At 36.8% G+C, this 19,559-nt stretch overlaps 1 protein-coding gene across 3 annotated transcripts in view; it reads right to left on the bottom strand.

The window, feature by feature from the left end:
- Positions 1-9,967: 9,967 nt before the first annotated feature.
- LOC115215131 (zinc finger CCCH domain-containing protein 10-like) overlaps positions 9,968-19,559 on the bottom strand; it is a 608,296-nt gene continuing 598,704 nt past the window's right edge. For all 3 annotated transcript variants that reach the window (XR_005000355.1, XR_005000360.1, XM_029784304.2), the window contains one exon: positions 9,968-10,109. The gene's annotated coding sequence lies outside the window, so the exon portion shown is untranslated. The remainder of the gene's footprint in view (positions 10,110-19,559) is intronic.

Below are 19,559 nucleotides of genomic sequence, written 5' to 3'. Positions count from 1 at the left end.
TCCTTATTGATCTTAATGTTTTTTCTATGTACTCTTCAATCCTTTCTATTATTCCTTTACTTAGCCCCTTGTACACACTTTATCGTATAAACTTTAAATACCATCTTTAGTTTATACTATGGCTTCCATTGTGATTACAAGGACTAACTGAGAAGCTAAAAATTAGTGTTACTTATGTCCAGTAACAACACTGGATATCCCCAACTAGCCACTGTCCCCGTTACCACCATTAGCACCGAATGTAGGAATCTAAGGACACGTGGAAATATGCAAGATACTAAATGTTATGACTATTGCTTTAACGAACTCTCTTCTCTTTTATCCTTCCACTGACACGTGGAAATATGTAAGTCACCAAAATGTAAGACTATTGCTTTAACGAACACTCTTCCTTTTTTCCTTCTATTTTATCTTTGCCTTCTTTTTCCATATAATCGTTCTGAAAATGTTTATCAATTGTAACGAGGCAAATGCAAATTTACTCCATTGTGATAAATCGAAACAGCTGTAAACATACTCCTAATTTATTTAAACAAACTTTAAAACACTAATGATCCACTTCACATTGTCAATTATTGCTCCATTTCTTAACGCATGTATATATATATGTATGTGTGTGTGTGTGTATGTGTGTGTGTGTGTGTGTGTGTGTGTGTGTGTATAAAACGTGGCTACATTCCCTTTATTTCTATATCTATATAGCTCTTTAACGCTATATACTATCAATTTCCAAACAATTACCATCTGATGGGCAGTTTTCACGGTTTCTATAGTTGCATGATTGTTGTTAATTAGATGACTGTCTGTTTCATTCAGCCATGCAACATTGTAACTTCTGATGTAACCAAACCAAAATTCATTATATATGAATATTTGAATTTCACACAGTTCTTATTGTACTATATTTATGTCAATGAGGAAAATGCTAATCTATCAAATTAATGGAATTCTCTTGCTATATTTATTCCTATTTCATATCATACTATAGTCGTATCTCAACGGAAAATGCTAACCTACTAAATTAAGGTATTCTCAAGCTATATTAGATCCTATTTAATATAATACTATACTTATAACCCGGAGAAAATGCTAATCTATTAAATTAAGATATTCCAATCTATATTTGTTCTTATTTTGTACTTCTTTCTGAAGGTAGCAGGTTCTCCACTTTTGCTTTAGTAATTCAGTTCTTCAATATCTTCCGAGAGTAAATCAGTAATTATCCGCAAAACACTAAAAATGTTTTCCTTTTGACTGGAGAATTAGTTGTATGCGCATCGTACTGCGGGTTTGAACTTGAAATGTCAGTTAAGTTCTCATTACTATCTATGGTCATAAGGCCGCGAGCTGGCAGAAACGTTAGCACGCCGGGCGAAATGCGTAGCCGTATTTCGTCTGCCGTTACGTTCTGAGTTCAAATTCCGCCGAGGTCGACTTTGCCTTTCACCCTTTCGGGGTCGGTAAATTAAGTACCAGTTACGCATTGGGTTCGATGTAATCGACTTAATCCGTTTGTCTGTCCTTGTTTGTCCTCACTGTGTTTATCCCCTTGTGGGTAGTAAAGAAATAAGTATTTCGTCTGCCGCTATGTTCTGAGTTCAAAATCCGCCGAGGTCGACTTTGCCTTTCATGCTTTCGGGGTTCATAAATTAAGTACCAGTTGAGTACTGAGGTCGATGTAATCGGCTATCCCCCTCCCCACAAATTCCAGGCCTTGTGTCTATAACAGAAAAGGATTATTATTTATCGTCATACCTATCGTGGATGTTTTCATAGACAGAACCATGGCTAATTTCATATTACTAATAATTCCATATACATGAGTTAGGTTCGGTCTACAACCAAATCTACGATCACCGCTCACAGTCTCTTACTAATATATAAACCTCAAACCAGTGAAGGAGGTTCTATGTAATCACTTGAGTTGCTTGAAACAACAGCTAAACCTCTTCAAAATGATACTCTACCCTCTTGAAAAACTTCACATAGGATATTACAGTCTTAGATCCATTGTGAATAAAAGATGAGCTGGTATCAGTTGTATATTTCAATGATGTTCTGCCTTATCACATATGATCAGATGATCTCAAAGCCAACTCTCAACTGCACACTACGTCTTTCCCTCTCTGATATACGAATTTCTCATTGTCTTTCAAAGCAATCTGGTCAGTCTGTGCTGTGATCCATGTTCTAACATCTTTTTCAGGAATTTTGTTGACACCAGGGTCTTTTCGTTGTTTAACCTATATATGATATGGACCATTTCAATAATATATGTCACTGGTGGTGTTCTAAATTAGGCAACCACAATATAGTTTTATGTGGTGAAGGCGCATGTCTCTCCATTCCCAGACCGGGCTGCGTATTGTGTTCTCGAGCAAGACACTTTATTTCACATTGCTCCCGTTCGCTCATCTGTAGAAATGAGTTGCGACGTCACTGGTGTCCAAGCTGTATCGGCCATTGCCTTTCCCTAGGATAACATTAGTGGTGTGGAGAGGGGAGGCTGGTATGCATGGGTGACTGCTGGTCTTCCATAAACAACCTTGCCCGGACTTGTGCCTCGGAGGGTAACTTTCTTGGTGCAATCCCATGGTCATTCGTGACCGATAGGGGTCTCCGGAGTTTTATTTGGCGTAGTAGTTATTTCTTAAACATCTCACATCTTATAGATGCAGATATGACTGCGTAATTAATACTTACATTTCGTAATCATGTGCTTCCGGGTTCGATTTTACTACAAAACAACTTAGATAAATGCCTTCTGCCATATAGAATCACTATTCTTATGACTGTTAGTTAATACTTTCACTTCGCAGTCACAAGTTTCTGGGTTCGATCTCAGTGCATGGTACCTTAGATAACGGCTTTCTGCCTTTTTTTTTTTTACCTACATCTTATGACTGACATTAAGTTAGTAAAAACCGCATGAAATTTCGATTGATTTTAACAAAAATTCAAAAGGAAAGGTCAGCTTTATTACATAATGCTACCATTGCTCTGTAGGAATCATATCGGACGGTTTATGCCTGTTCTTGGCTGTTAGGTTTAGTCTGTTACGCAGGCCGAGTTATCATAGGCAGAGTCTATTCTGCTAACATTCGGACAATGTCTCTGGCCTGGGACTTACAGATCTCATCTCTGACCAGAGACGTAGTCCAAAATCATGGAATGTGTCTTTCGTTTACACCCGGTCTCAGATGCTTCATCCTTAAACTTTTCAATATAAGGTTTTATACCACTGAAGACAAATTACACATCCTTAACTAAACTACAACATCCAATGTATGATCCCTTTTTTTTTTTAGGGCAATAAAAGTGTGATTCGCAGAACATTTGATTGCCATTTTTAGAAATATGTAAAGACTTTCTTAGTTGACTAGCTTAAACAATGATGTTATTGTTCAACCTCAAATTAGCCCTAATCAGGCAAACTTATAATCAAGGGACTCTATAGATCTTTTCGGTTTGAACGGCAGTTTTCAACATAATTTCTAGGTAACTAAAAATTTTAAACTTCGTATACTGTTAGAATGTGTTTATAAAACATCTTTTTCTCTTGGCTTTATTGAGAAAATTCTATAGTTTGTAAGATATTTGTTGTTTTTTTTTCTTCAATTTCTGCAATTTCAACCAATCAGTGACGTCCATTGAGGTAAAAAGCATTCTGTGCCGTATGAATATGTCCCTCATTTAAGAAACCGATTGGGTTTCCTTAAATCCTTTAAAATGTTTTAGCCCGAAGGCCGCGGCCATGCTGGGGCACCACCACTATTTACATTTGTGAAGAAAAAAGATACCCTTCCCCCACCCTTAACGCTAACCCTAAAACAGATTGAAATGCAATAGATCGATACTAGGGTCATAATTATGGGTGACAATTTCATATGACACCGCTAGAAAAAACTGCCGTTCAAACCGAAATGATCCGAATCTAGTTATGACCATCTTCTGTTTTACTCAAGCACGGAATAATTTAGAATATATACACTTCATTGTTTTGTTAAGTCAGTAGGGAGTAAATTAATATTTCCTAGGTACTTAACTCTGTCTGACTAACATAGTTCTCCTGTACTAATGCAAACGTCTAATCATTTACATCAGATACATATGTCCATCTGATAGTATCCTTAACAAACGTCGTGGATCTTTTCCGTTTGAACGGCAGTTTTTTCTAGCGGTGCCATATGAAATTGTCACCCGTAATTATGACCCTAGTATCGATCTATTGTATTTCAATCTGTTTTCGGGTTAGGTTTAGTTAGGGTTAGGGGTGAGGGGAAGGGCATATTTTTTCCTCACAAATGTAAATAAACCTAATCTGTTTCTTAAACGAGGGACATATTCATACGGCACAGAATGTTTTTTTACCTCAATAGATGTCACTGTTTGGTTGAAATTGCAGAAATTGAAGAAAAGAAACAACAAATATCTTACAAACTATAGAATTTTCTCAATAAAGCCAAGAGAAAAAGATGTTTTATAAACACATTCTACCAGTATACGAAGTTAAACATTTTTTAGTTACCTAGAAATTATGTTAAAAACTGCCGTTCAAACCGAAAAGATCCAACGTCGTTTCCAAACAATCTTTACTAGTCTCTGCATCTTTTGAATTCTACAATCACAACATGGCTAGGCATCACAAAGTGATCTTCTTATATTACGCTGGAGTATGTAATCGTTAAAATAATACATATCACACATAATTCAGCAAGTCAGTAATTGCTTTTCTGAAAACTATATGAAAGAATCTAAAGCCGATATTTCAAAGTGCCAACTTATTCCATTATTTGCAGCATTGGCAGTAATAGAACCATAATTAACAGCAAAGGTGGCGATCTGGTAAAATCATTAGTGCCGGAAAATGCTTTACGGCATTCATTCCAGCTTTTAACGAACTGGGTTCAAATTTCACTGAGGTCAACTTTCTCTTTCATCCGTCCGGGGTCGATAAAATAAAGTACCAGTCGAGTACTCGGTTATGTGGTATCGACTGCTCTGTTTGTCGTTAAAATTACTGGATTTGTGCTTAAATCAGAAAACATATTATTAACCACAAAATGACCTCTCAAATAGATAATTAAGTCATTCCGATTTGGTTCATTGCCGAGCTATTGCTCAGCCGATGTTTTCTGTATCCGTTCGTAAACATAAACCAATTGTCTGGACATAAAACTGCGGTGTATGTGTCTTAGCTCTGACAGAGCCAGACGCAAAATGATTATCTCCAAGCTGAAGTCCAAACTTATAGGCATGAAAATAATTAAAAGGTAACAAACATACTTTAACGAAACTACCCATGTGGTAATTGTAAGATAACTCAATCTTATGGGAACTAAAATTACAATAAAGAGGAATCCAGAGCCGATCGTTCAAAGTGCCGGTTCATTCCGTTAATCTATTTCATCGGCAAATTTATAGAATCATAATCAGCAGGAAAGTGATCTACCGAAGATATCAACACATTTTGACCATGCAGTGTAGTTCATAGACGAACAATAGCTCAGGCAATATTTTCAGTATCTTAAGGCGGCGAGCTGGCAGAAACGTTAGCACGCCGGGCGATATGCTTAGCGGTATTTCGTCTGCCGCTACGTTCTGGGTTCAAATTCCGCCGAGGTCGACTTTGGCTTTCATCCTTCCGGGGTCGATTAAATAAGTACCAGTTACGCACTGAGGTCGATATAATCGACTTAATCCGTTGGTCTATCCTTGTTTGTCCTCTCTGTGTTTAGCCCCTTGTGGGTAGTAAAGAAATAGGTATTTCGTCTGTCTTTACGTTCTGAGTTCAAAATCCGCCGAGGTCGACTTCGCCTTTTATTCTTTCGATGTTGATAAATTAAGTACCAATTGCGTTCTGGGGTCTATCTAGTCGACTGGCCCCCTCACCAAAAATTTCAGGTCTTGTGCCTAGAGCAGAAAAGAATATTTTCACTGTGTTAAAGCGGAGTGCTAGCAGAAACATTAGCACACCGGGCGAAATGCTTAGCGGTATTTCGTCTGCCGCTACGTTCTGAGTTCAAATTCCGCCGAGGTCTACTTTGCCTGTCATCCTTTCGGGGTCAATTAAATAAGTACCAGTTACGCACTGAGGTCGATATAATCGACTCAATCCGTTAGTCTGTCCTCTCTGTGTTTAGCCCCTTGTGGGTAGTAAAGAAATAGGTATTTCATCTGTCTTTACGTTCTAAGTTCAAATCCCACCGAGGTCGACTTCGCCTTTCATCTTTTCGGGGTCGATAATAGATTAAGTACCAGTTGCGTACTGGGGTCGATCTATTCGACTGCCCATCTCCCCCGAAATTTCGAGTTTTGTGGCTAGAGTATAAAAGAATATTTTCAGTATCTTTTCTGATAATATTACAATTATGTAGACAACGATTGCGAAGTGTATTTTAGCTTTTGACGGAGCTGGACACAACAGCTTTTCCGCTAAGCTGAATTCCATGAGGATAAGGAAGAAACTTTTTAAGACGTTGCAAAACTGTTTTAAAGAAGAGCCCTCAGTAATTCTTTCAGATAAATTCTCTCAACTGTCACTCGTCAATACGTTAGTTCTACAAAATGAAATTGATCCGGTTATTCTCTCTGTTTTAATAGAGGATTTTATCAACTGTTGTGAAAACGATCTGTGGATATACGCTGCTGAAGAAGTCCGTACAATCGCCGACAATGAACAAACGATTATGTATCCTGGCCTATGCATGTTAAACTTCGATGCTTGCTTTATACAGCAGCCATATCCATCCAACTTAATGCAATCCAAGAAGAAGATCTCAGAATCTTCATAAGTGATGCAGCTGAAACTATTAGAAATGTGTGGATAAAAAGAGAAAAAGGATTGCTACAGCAATCGGGGTCGATAAATTAAGTACCAGTTGCGTACTGAGGTCGATCTAATCTACAGGCCCTCTCCCCCAAAATTTCAGGCCTTGTGCCTCGAGTAGAAAAGAATACGTAAGGGCGGCGAGCTGGCACAGTCGTTAGCACGCCGGGCGAAATGCTTAGCGATATTTCGTCTGCCGTTACGTTCTGAGTTAAAATTCTGCTGAGGTCGACTTTGCCTTTCATTCTTTCGGGGTCGATTAATTAAGTCGTATTCAACGAAAGGTGACGAGCTACGACAGTTCATCAGAACTCTGAGTTATTTTACCATTTAGTAGAATCGCTAGAGCGTCGGACAAAATGCATGCTGTATTCAGTTATGGTCAGTTACATTCTGAGTTCAAATTCTGTCGAGGTCAACTCTGACATATGTCTTTCTAGAGTTGATGAAATAAACTACCAGTGAAGTAAAAGTCTTCATCCTACTGCAACAGTGGTGCATCCACTTGCATTGTCATGTACATTGCATGTCAGATGGAAAGATCCAGGAGTGGCTGTGTGGTAAGTAGCTTGCTTACCAACCACATGGTTCCGGGTTCAATCCCACTGCGTGGCATCTTGGGCAAGTGTCTTCTGCTATAGCCTCGGGCCGACCAATGCCTTGTGAGTGGATTTGGTAGACGGAAACTGAAAGAAGCCTATCGGATATATGTATATATATATATGTATGTGTGTGTATGTTTGTGTGTCTGTGTTTGTCCCCCTAGCATTGCTTGACAACCGATGCTGGTGTGTTTATGTCCCCGTCACTTAGCGGTTCGGCATAAAGAGACCGATAGAATAAGTACTGGGCTTACAAAGAATAAGTCCTGGGGTCGGGTTGCTCGATTAAAGGCGGTGCTCCAGCATGGCCGCAGTCAAATGACTGAAACAAGTAAAAGAGTAAAAGAGTATATGGCAAACTAGCTTCTTGTAAGGAAACGTTAGGATGGTCCGCATCTCCGTTTCAAAAATGGTTGCAAGAACGACATATTATCTCTTAATGTGAATGCCGAAAAGCGGTAGTATATTGCTGATGATCGCTCCTGTTGAAAACTGGAGCTACACAAAAGACAAAAAGCGAAGCTGAAAATTGTTGAAGACAAACAAATTAGACGATAAAACAGCACCAGGACTAGACAAGCAGACAGCATCTTTAAGCGTAATCCTGAAAGTCGAGACTTCATCATCATCATTCTTCGACCGTGATCGAGACAATGGAATTTACCATGCTACCCCAGACTTCACGGTCCATCATGGCATTACGGAGGTCCTGTTGCTGGATGCCTGTATCCCTGGAGATTACATCAGGGTAGGAGAGTGTGCGCCCTCTAGTATTGCGAGTAGATGGCTTCCAGAGGAGAAGAGTAGAAATTACCTCTTTTTCAGGTAATTTCTACTCTTCTCCTCTGCAAGCCATCTACTCGCAATACCAGAGGGCGCACATGTGGGTTTCCACAATCACTGCAGATGTTGTTCTGCCTACAAAACCAAAAACAAGACTTTCTAAGCGCCGATCTATGGTTTCGCAAAACTAATGAATGCCTCAGTATTTTCTATATATATATGTGCGCGCGCACGTGTGTTTGTGCATGTTTGAAACGTACTTTTACTGCTTCTCCGAACGTCAAGTTAATAATCTTGATCGGAAACTCTCACCTTCTTATTTTTCTCTCAATGTATATAGGAGCGTGTACATATGTCAGTACTTATTATATAAGAAATTGACAGTATATTCAGAGTTTTGCCAGTCTATACATCATACCGAATTCTGTATAAGAAAATGCCTGAACTACGTAATATACGTACATACATACATACATACATGCATACATATATACATACATACATGCATACATATATACATACATGCATGCATATATATATATATATATATATATATATTATATATTATATAAAATCCGTTCTGTCTGCGTGTGTGTCTTCTAGGATCTTGGGCATCCTCCATCCGATTACGTTCAAATTTAATATGTAGATACCGACAGTATCAGGGCGTGTATAAGTCTTCAAAAAAAATTCAAAAATCGATTCCAGGTGAGAATGCGATCGGTAAAGCCGTGGGAAAGTGCATTCGTTCGCGCAAGTAGATCAGCTGTTGCGATCGATACTACGCGTACGCGAGAAAAATGCACGTGCAGTTTGCACAAAAAAAGCCGGTTGGCTTGAAATAATGCTACAAAATGGGACGGTCGGACAAGTTGTTTTGAGAAAATTTGGTTTAAATGTTTGACAATTCAGCACCGTCCATTGGACGGGGCCGTTTTGCTCGTATATATATATATTATATTATATTAAATTAGAGATAAAACCACTATTAGGCAAATCATACAATGAAAAACTTAAGCCAATACATAAGATTGATTAATTTATATTATTTAAATATATATCAAAATTATTAAAAAATATAATTAATAGTGGTTTTATCTCTAATTTAATATAATATAATATTTTACTATAAAATTGGATTCAATCCTAAATCTGATTTTTCCCTGTAAGTTTGGATTTATTCCCTAATATTTTATTATATATATGTGTGTGTGTGTGCGTATGTGTGTGTGTGTGTACGTAGTTAGGGTAAATCCCAGCTGTTTTCTCTTGAAGCACATCATAGTACATCATTACAATCCAGCAACATGTGGTCACAGTTGGTGCTGTACGTAAGTCAAAATAAATACAAAAATTGAGAATTATGGAAATATTATTTACAGAGTTATTGGGTAACAAAACAGGAAAGCAAAAATAATTTGTTATTATTTATTTTCCATTACACGTGTTTCATTTGGTAATAGGAATTACAACGATTTACATATTAGGTAGGCATGTAAAGAATTTCCGATTAGAAATTCTTCAGGTAGAAAAATTATAATACAAGTTTCACATTTGGATGAAGTGTTTTACATGTAAATTCGTTACATGTCTACCTAACATGTAAATCTTTGTAATTCCTACTAGCAAATGAAACACGTGTAATGGGAAATAAATGATACCAAAAACTCTTTACGTTCTTGTTTTGTTGCATACATAACACAAATTCAAATATCAATATTGTTTACGGAAATGATAAGGCTTTCAAAGTGTGTATGTGATACTGAATGACATTTATTCACATCATTAAAGGAGGAGAAGTTCATTTTAAGATAAGAACTGTTTTGAATTCAAAAATGCTATCTCGGAATTGCTAATCCTTGTTCTGGAGACTGAGTTCCAAGAAGCCACGAAACCTGCAAAGAAATAAATTAAGAATGAGGCAATGTTTCAGGTAAACAGTGATAGAAAAATATTAAAAATTGTGGAAGGATATTGTGTGTGTTTGTGTATGTATGTATATATATTCTCATATAGACATACACACATATGTACACTTACGGATACAGCAATATATACGTGGATACACACAGATGTACTAAAAATCAAAAAAAAATTTCTTCTGGTGATCAAGGACAACAAGGTCCTTAGCGGCATCAAACATGCTATATTAATTCTCTGTGGATATTATTTTTAGGGGTTTGCTCACGACATATCGTGAATACACCAAATTTCATATATGAATTTTCTGAAAGAATGAATAAACCAATATAGAAGAAATATATATAATGGGGTTTTATTATGTTGCGAACAAAATGTCTGTTAATTCGGTACTCTGAAATGGAAAAAGGTTTTAAAGAAAAATTATGATGAAACTGAACCGCTTCTTTTACATCTTTTCATAAATTTCTCTTTTGTTTTATATACATATGTGTGTGTGTGTTGTGTGTGTGTGTGTTCTATATGCATATGAAATATCCTTCAAATATTTCTTTCTCTCAGGTTGTTTTCTTTGTCAAATTGAATGTGGTATATCGTATTGATAAACTCAAAGAGTGAACATATACAATCGCCAACAAGCAAAGACAAGAGGCGATTGTACGAAAATACTTGCCATGTACGAGTTGGTCACATATTAGCTGTTAAGTGTTATTTCAGATTTCTCACCCACAAACATACATGAGTAACGTGGCGATTATCTCGCTAGCGACAAAAGAAAATCCATTTCACATAAACAAAAAACTTTAAACATACTGCATAGTTTACAGCGAACAAAGTAAGAGTTTAAGAGGAAGCTTCGAAGGAGTCATACAACACGCAAGAAATAGTAGCCAATTCTCCCTCACATAACATCTTACTGTTGTAATGGAAAGAAAGAAGAAGGAAAATGTAGTCCAAGTAAACACGAGAAGGTCTGCGGCTTAGCAACGAAAATCTGTCATGGTTCCCGATCAACTGGCGCTACAAAGCTCAGCGAATTAGCATGCAAGATGGAGTATTCCTGAGACGTGTAACTGATTAAATTTTCAAGAAGCATCAGAGTGACACAGTGTGAGAAGGCTGGATCTTTGAATTTAAGGTTTAGTCTATACGACGGGATTCTAAAGCCCGAGTTTCTCAAGATGTTATGCCAGGGAATCGAAACTAGAGTATTATGATTTAAAAGCGAACTTCATAAGCATTTGACCACACGGCGCCTCTTATACAATAATACTAACTCGTTATAAATGAGGCATCACCTTGAAGGGTTTAGTCGAACAAATCGAACCCAGTACGTTTTTTCTAACTTCTAAGTTACATGGACGTAAATGAAACAACACCCGTTGCGATAGTGCGAGACAAAAACATACACAAACACACACACACACACACATATATATATATATATAATATAATCATATGCATGACGGGTTTCTTTCAGTTTCTGTCTACCAAATCCACTCATAAGGTTTGGTCTACCTGAGGCTATAGCAGAAGACACTTGCTCAAAGTGGCATGCAGTGGTACTGAACTCAGAACCATATATATGGGAAAATATAGACACATATATACAGGGAAAAATATACTCATATACGCATGCAGGCGCGCTGTATTTTTGCTTTTTTCCTTGCTGAAGGCCGTTCTGTTTTAAAGATTTTGAAAGCCTCCAAGTTGGCGCCGCAATATATTAATTTCGTTGTTTATTTCAGGCTGAGTGAATGAATGAGATTATTCATATTCACACTATCTGTGTTAGTATGTGATATGAAAATCACCGACTGGTTATTCTGGTTGTCATAACGAAAGGGGGATCACACTGATTTTGCCGAAATTTATACTGTAATTTCACATTTATCAGAGTTACAATTCAAATGTAGTTGATATAAACCTATGCTTAAGCGATTCGCAATTGGATTTTGTGTAAGCAGGTAGCAATGCCGCCTTCCTCATCCCGTTCAAAGCGTTGGCAGGGGTAGTTTATATTTCAAACTTTTCAGTAGTGAATAAACACTTGCTGCTTCCACGTCCGTAGCATAGTCTTGCTTCCTTAGTTATACTCCATGTTATCGTATTTGTTTCTTATCCACTCTCTTTGAAGTAGCATGCGTATTATAATAACAAAGGGGAGTTAGTTTTGCTCCTATATTTAAAAGTGTTTTCTGTTAACCTTCTATATGCCCTTTTCGAATTATCGTTTAATCTTACACCACTAGCAGCTTCGATAACCATTTTCTATTAACAGACAGTTTGTATTGCATCATTTTAGTTGAAGATTTGTGAGCCTATATAGTCCAAACAAAAGGAGTTGGCTTTTATAGAAATTCTTTTAAATATATTGTGATATCTAAGTAAAGTGAAGTGTATATTTATCAGTGTGAGGAAGTTATTTGCTATGTTTGTAGATAATTTTATAAACTAAAGATTAGAAATATTATCTACCTGTTTCTGAGTTTAATGTTGTTCTTTATTACAGCTTTCATATATTTCAGTTTCTCTTTGAAACCACATCTTACTAAGGTTATATTGTAGTATCGGTTAACTTTTTTTTTTTTTTCGTATATTTCCTTATCTAATGAGATTGGCTATTCGTTAATGAATATCATTGATATGTTCTATAAATGTGGACAGAAGTTCAGAGTCGATACTGAGATATAATATTCTCCGTTTGGTTTTAGAAGGGGTAGTATTTGTCTGTTTATATCTCGTAAGTAGAAAATTTACTATTTTTAGACTTGTGTTTAATATAGTTTTCAGGTAAAACTTTTTGAAATAGTTAATGAATGTTTGTTTTATTTTTACTTTGTCCCTGATATTATAGGTTAATTATTATATTATATTATAGGTTAATTATAACAGAGTTAGCCCATCATCTCTATATAGTCCGCAGTGGATTTTATGTTTTCTAGTGTTAGTGCCATATATATGTGCAACAGTAGAGGTACAGGTGTCAGGTGTTACTGTCTCAGAATCTGCCCTTCGTAAATATTATGTACTGTGTATCTAATATAATGTACATGTCTGAATAACTCAAAAGCGGATTTCTTTACTCAGCTGCGTCTAATTGTTACATACACAGCATGAATATCGTTCGGCCGCTCCTTATGTACCAAGTTTGATAGTCACATAATATTGCTGTGCGTGTATATTATTTCGACCTAACGAGGTGCCTCAATTCAAGTACCTAATTCAAGTGCATCTTATATGGATCTTTTCGGTTTGAACGGCAGTTTTTTCTAGCGTTGTCATATGAAATTGTCACCCATAATTATGACCCTCGTATCGATCTATTGCATTTCGATCTGTTTTAGGTTTAGGGGTGGGGGGAAGGGTATCTTTTTTTCCCCTCAGAAATGTAAATAAACCCAATCTGTTTCTTAAACGAGGAACATATTCATACGGCACAGAATATTTTTTACCTCAATAGATGTCACTGATTGGTTGAAATTGCAGAAATTGAAGAAAAAAAAACAACAAATATCTTACAAACTATAGAATTTTCTCAATAAAGCCAAGAGAAAAAGATGTTTTATAAACACATTCTGCCAGTCTACGAAGTTAAACATTTTTTAATTACCTAAAAATTATGTTAAAAACCTCCGTTCAAACCGAAAAGATCCTCTTATATATATATATATATATAATATATATATATATATATATATATTATATATATATATACACACAATACGTACGAACATAATCCGACTAGATTGGAAGTTTCTGCTTCTGTTTGAGTTTCGCATTGATACAGTTTCGTATTTATTGACAAGAAATAACATTCTAATGTTAATCATTATAACAAAATTAGCGTCACCAATGTAAGACAGGTTTTCTTGGATTCTAAAGCTTTCAGGAAAACACTTTCAGATACAGATGTTCAGAGATCGAACTAAATTAGATTTGGTTACAATTTTTTTAAGCTACTATTTTTCAGTGTTCTTCTATTTGTAATTTCTCAGAAGTTAGAGACCACTACAGCTTACTAACTATACAGAATTTGTTTATGGTTAGGTTGATAAGTCTGCACTGGGATTATTAACTTAGTCTTTACGTTCACTCGTCTTTATTTTTATGTGTTGTTCAAGTTTCACCGCCGTCATTTAATATGTATATTTCAGCCTAATTCATAATCTCGAGTTTTGACAACATGTAGTTATATATTGACATATTCTAACGTAACTAACAAATGCTCATAACTGAATGCGTTCTAAGTGGGTTTTTTTTTTAGTGTGATTATCAGACTCTATATATTACGCTAGAAAGCTTCAATAAGACCGTCTCGAACCGGGGGCAGGGAAAATTTTTCTATATAAATTTTTAAGCCATATTTGTTGTCGAAAGTTGCAATAGTAATACCTTTGTCGAAGAAAGCTTTCTATCGTATTCTTGCCAAAACTTCAGTTTTCCTTATTAGACGCTTAGTACACAGTATGTTTTCAGTGATAATGTAATATTTTCCAGACGTTGATTAGCGGTGTACTTACATTTTTTAGATTATCTCTTCTCAGGTCGTTTGCAGAGAACAATCGACTATTGAAGAGGTTACAAGACGCAACGAAAATTTTAGGAAAATAAAAATACGAAATAAGTGGAAATTTTACCGGTGTGTGTGTTAAATTAAAAGGCACAAAAAGAAAATGACTCTCCCCAGACACAACAGAATTAAATAAGAGCTATACATTTATCTGTCATATTTTGCTTCATGAACGACAGAAGAAAGTACTAAGTCCACGCTGTGTACAGTACTTTGGTTGTGTGTCTTCTTCTCTAGCCTCCAGTTGACTATATCGAGAGTGGAAGTTTAATGGACGGCAACTGTGCAGAAACCTGCCATGTACATGTGCGCGGCGAGTTTATCACTGTAAACTGGTGCTAGGTGCAGCCGTATTTGAAGACTTTGCACCACTCCTTGATCTGAGTTTTACCTATGGTACAATCGCCAAAAGCCTGTTGAATTTTCTGGATGGTTTGGGCTTAAGTATCACCAAACTTTTAGCAAAACTTGATGCAATATCTCAGCTCCGTGCGTTCGGTCAACCCGACGAGAGCGTCTTATACGTCTGCACTCTAGGCGTAAAAACCAGGAAATGGCAAGGCCTACTGGTGCAAATGTTTTCACACGCTCAGGGAAAGGCGGCATCACTGCCCACCCAAAGTGTTTTGCCCACATGGCATTAGTTTTGGCGGAAAAAATAAAATCGGATACTTTTCGAACGTACCTCGTATATACAAATATATATACATATATATATATATTCCTTTACTTGTTTCAATCATATGGTTGCGGCCATAGTGGAGCACCACCTTGAAAGTTTTTTTTTGTCGAACAAATCAACCCCAGGACTTATATTTTAAAAGCCCAGTACTTAATTTATCGTCTCTTTTGCCGAACCACTAAGTTATGGGGACATAAGCACACCAACACCAGTTGTCAAGCCGTGATGGTGTGACAAACACACACACACACACACTCACTCTATATATATTATATATATATATATATATATATAATATATATATATATATATATATATATATACGATGGGTCAAATCCACTTATAAGCCTCTGGGCGGCCCGAAGCTATAGTAGAATAAACTGTCCATGATGCCGTGCAGTAGGACTGAACCCAGAACTATGTTGTTGGGAAGCAAAGTTCGGCGCATGAGTATCAGCTGTAGTGATTTGGAATAAAGCCTGTTCATTCCACCCTCTGGTATTAAAATTCTTTTGTATAATCTCTGCAGATATTCACGGATTTCCACATGTATATCCAGTAAAAGAGAAATCCTGCTGTATAACATTTGGTAGCCGATACCTGTTGAGGAGGCTTTGGAAAGCAGGCTATGAGATTATTACTCAGATAATATTAAATATATATATTTTATGTGTATGTGCATACATATGTGCATGTACAACGTTTACATGTGTGTGCGTGCGCAGAAGCACACGTGGTTAGGGCGCGGACTTGCGGTCGGAGGATCGCGGTTTCGATTCCCAGACCGGGGTGTGGTGTGTTTATTGAGCGAAAACACCTAAAGCTCCACGAGGCTCCGGCAGGAGGTGGTGATCCCTGCTGTACTCTTTCACCACTCTAAAAGGCGGTGCTCCAGCATGGCCGCAGTCAAATGACTGAAACAAGTACAGAAAAAAAAGTACAGAAAAATATAATGGGTTGGTAAGTGTATGCATGTACGTAAGTCTAATTCTCGCATTGGAGGAAGAGGAGGCGGCTACAGCGGAGAGCAGGAGAAAAACAGAAGGCCTGGAAACAGGGGAACAAAAAGCGAATTTTATGATGTTCAAGTAATGGCTCTTCCATTTCTCTTTCCTCAATTTATGGTTATTATTCTAGTTCTTGATTAAGATGTCAGCATTACTATTTATTATCATTATTATCATTATTATTATTATTGTTGTTGTTGTTGTTGCTGTTGTTTCATCATTGATTCTTGGCATGGAGTCGGGTAAGTTGGAGATAGAGAGAGAGAGAGAGAGAGAGAGAGAGAGAGAGAGAGAGGAGAGAGAGAGAGAGTGATCGTTCCACTCGTCCAACCAGAAATTGATTTGTAGCTAAGATGAATGGTTAAGAGATTTCTGTAATAATAAAAGAACGAACGAACAGCAACAAGAAATATCGATGACTTTCGCTGGGGTTGGAGGTGTCAGCGTAGCTAATTATTATTATTGTTCTCGCCATTATTATTATTATTATTATTATTATTATTATTTTTGTTCTTATTATATTAATTATGATTACAATGCTGATGCTGATAATAATGATAATAATTATGATAACGATAATAATGGCGATGATAATTTATGTCTTAATCTCATTGCCAATATCGACTACAACGAGAGAGAGAAAGAGAGAGAGAGAGAGAGGAGGTGAGAGAAAAAGAAAGAGAGGGCAAATGAAAGATATTGTGTGCATATATATATATATATATATATATATATATATACACACACACACATATGCACCGTATACATGCGTACACAATACATTCACACCCCATTCTTATATATACACAAGCGCGTATTGTACTGGATACAATAGTCTTCTGTGCATATCTGGCTGTTATTGGACGGACCGTAGTATTTGGCGATTCAGGAACTCCGCGTTACGAATAATTTCTTACTCTGGCACGATACCGCGGTATATTTTAAAAGGCGGAGAGCTGGCAGAAACGTTAGCACGCCGGGCGAAATGCTTAACGGTATTTCGCTTGTCGTTACGTTGTGAGTTCAAATTCCGCCGAGGTTGACTTTGCCTTTCATCCTTTCGGGGTCGATAAATTAAGTACCAGCTACGCACTGGGGTCGATGTAATCGACTTAATACCTATGTCTGTCCTTGTTTGCCCCCTCTATGTTTAGCCCCTTGTGGGTAATAAAGAAATAGGTATATTTTACAAGGCCGGGATCTTAAGACGATAGAATTGACTAATATTTTGATTGGTATTTAGTTTATTAGCTGACCCCTAAGAGCACCAAAGTGCAAAGTGGACCCTGGAAGACATTTAGTATTCTTTTGGTAGATCATAACTTCTTACAGATAGAAATCTATAGAAGACGGAGCAAATGAGAGATTGTGTGAGGGCTCCTCTTATTTTTCACAAGAAGACTTATAAATAACCGTCGTCGTTTATAAATCCGCGTTAACCTTTATCCAACCAACCTACTGTTGTGCCGACAAGAACATGGATGCAGGGAGACAACTATCATGTTAGTGCCTTGATAGCTATGTAGTTCTCCCGCAGAGAAAACATAGAAGATTCTAGAAACTGAAGCAGGCCTATGGAGAATCAAGAGTTGTGTTGAAGCATTTACAATACCTGTGGTTTGAAATATTCCAGCGCTGACCTTTACGTCGAATAATTATAGCGTGCTTCATTGTATATCGTTGTATCCTAGAACAATGACAGGTTATGCTTTCACTTAATTCAACTGGTGGTCAGCTCTGGTTGTGGAGATCTATGGTGAAGTACGTTTCAACCGTGGCTATCCCATCTTAAAATAAATTTTATTTCCCCCATTTAATGTTTGTATGAACAAATCCTACCTAAATTAACTTTGACTTATATTCTCCAGGAGTCGATAAAATGAAGTACCGGAATAAATATATTTGACTATAACTATATCCTCACCCCTCCAATATATAATATATATATATATATATATCTATATATATATATATATATATATATATATATATATATAATATATATATATATATATATATATATATATAATATATATATATATATTATATATATATATATATATAATAGGTCTAAGAATCCATAAGTTAGAAAAATATATATTCGTATATTTATCAGTAGAATAGGTTTATTAATCAGATCAATGAGTATTACAGATACATTTTAGCCGATCTTATCAACTGCCTTTAATTTCTTTTCTATCCAAAAGGGTTTTCAGCCCAATGCTTACATGCTATTACTCGTGGCTTTATATGTACTTCAAGAATAAAATTCCCCAAAAAATAATTATTCCACCGTCTCTCGAAAGATCATAAATTCATTGGTCGTAAGATTATGGTTTCGGTTTCTAGACCGAGCGATGCGTTGTGTTGTTGAGCAATACACTCCCTTTTATGTTGCTCAAGTTCACCCAGCTGGCAAAAATGGGTAAACCTATAATAATAAAGTCATCCTGTCCGGGGCGGTTGAAACGTATACTCCACAGAAACAGAGAAAGAGGCCCTATGAACCTATGACTCAGAGAGGACCTTTGATCCTTTTTGATTATTATTATCAAGCCTTAGGTCAGCATCGATGATGCAACTAACATAAATCTTGTCTACAAAGCTCTAGATGTGACAATCCCTCTTTTTTTTTTGGTATTCAAACAGTGTGTCTGTTCCCATTTGTATCTCACTATCTTGAGGTACTATCGTTTCCGCTGTTCGTTCCATATAGACATCAATCTCCCTTGATTTTAACAACCTATTTCTTTACTACCCTCAAGGGGCTAAACACAGAGAAGATAAACAAGGACAGACAAACGGATTAAGTCGATTATATATCGACCCCAGTGCGTAACTGGTACTTATTTAATCGACCCCGAAAGGATGAAAGGCAAAGTAGACCTCGGCGGAATTTGAACTCACAACGTAACGACAGACGAAATACCGCTAAGCATTTCGCCCGGCGTGCTAACGTTTCTGCCAGCTCGCCGCCTTCTTGATTTTAACAACCGACAAACTTTCCTTTAAATAATCCCACAGGCACATACAAAAGTCTCACCAGCCCTTTTCTATTCACACACACCCCATACCAACCGCTTTCTCTAACTATACACTCACGCAGTTCGTCACTTATACTCATATACCCTACGTTACCAAGCCTTAAGCACGCACATTACTC

Source organism: Octopus sinensis, linkage group LG8 (genome assembly GCF_006345805.1).
Source record: "Octopus sinensis linkage group LG8, ASM634580v1, whole genome shotgun sequence".
Taxonomy (NCBI): domain Eukaryota; kingdom Metazoa; phylum Mollusca; class Cephalopoda; order Octopoda; family Octopodidae; genus Octopus; species Octopus sinensis.
This window is presented reverse-complemented; position numbering and strand designations above follow the sequence as displayed.